This window comes from Atta cephalotes (genome assembly GCF_000143395.1).
Source record: "Atta cephalotes unplaced genomic scaffold scaffold00017, whole genome shotgun sequence".
Lineage (NCBI taxonomy): Eukaryota > Metazoa > Arthropoda > Insecta > Hymenoptera > Formicidae > Atta > Atta cephalotes.
The window spans coordinates 5475125-5476248 of NW_012130081.1; positions in this window are offsets into that span (position 1 = coordinate 5475125).

Consider the following 1124-nt stretch of genomic DNA (forward strand, 5'->3'; position numbering starts at 1 on the left):
AGATAATATTTTTCGCAATAAATTTATTTACAGTTTTTCAGCACATTAACGTTCTTTCTAATATGATATCGGATTGAACATCAAAATTATTAAAATTTGCTTGTCAATTTTAATTTAATTTGATATTATTACAGTAGTTTAATTGCGTTTATAATTCCGTAAACCAATTCGGCGCGCAGTTCGAATGACAACAAATATGGTATATATACATGTACATATATAGTGTATGTGTGTGTGTGTGTGTGTGTATATATATATATATATAAAAGTCATTGAATTATTTTAAAGGATTAAAGATCCAGTTTTGATCGTTATAGGCTTTAATATTCTTACTTATTCAATTTACTATTATATATTATTATATTATTTTGAAAATATTATAATACAATAACAATAATTATATTAGGACTTTTAAATTTTAAATAATACAAAAAGATAAATATAGTAGGCTAATGAGAGTCAGCAATGACAAATTATTTAGCAAATAATTGCGCTGTTTATCGTTACTATATTTATCTTATTATAATATAATTTTTGCTTCTGTCCTTAGAAAAATAAAAGTTTATAATCCTTTATAAAAATATTAATAAAATATTTGCAAGATTAATTATTTTTATATTAAAGAAAATTCGATATTCAGACAAATTATAATATATTATTTGTGTTAGTATTAAATACTCATATTACAAGTACATGTATTTATTCTTGATATTTATTTCTGTGTACGTATTTTATATGATATTTTTTTTTATTTACTTATCTGGAAATTTATTACAAAAGTCGAAAGCCATTTCCCTGTCTCAGTTGACGTAACGGAAATTGTATAGCAGTCCTGCATAATATGAGGCAATGTGCAGTAGGCTATTTGTTCCGTCAGAGACGGTGCGATAATATTGCATTCGCATGTCTCTGATTTGTGGTAAAAAGTAGGAGACAGATAAGTGGGTGAGTAAATGTTGTCACTCTTCGTCAAAAAATGAGTATGAAAAAATAATGATTGACGCTTTGACGGATAATCATTTATCTATTCTTAACTGTAATATCTTAATGTATTATTATAATTTTAATACGCATTTAAAATTATATTATTTATTGAATTTAAAATTATACATAGTATAAGAAAT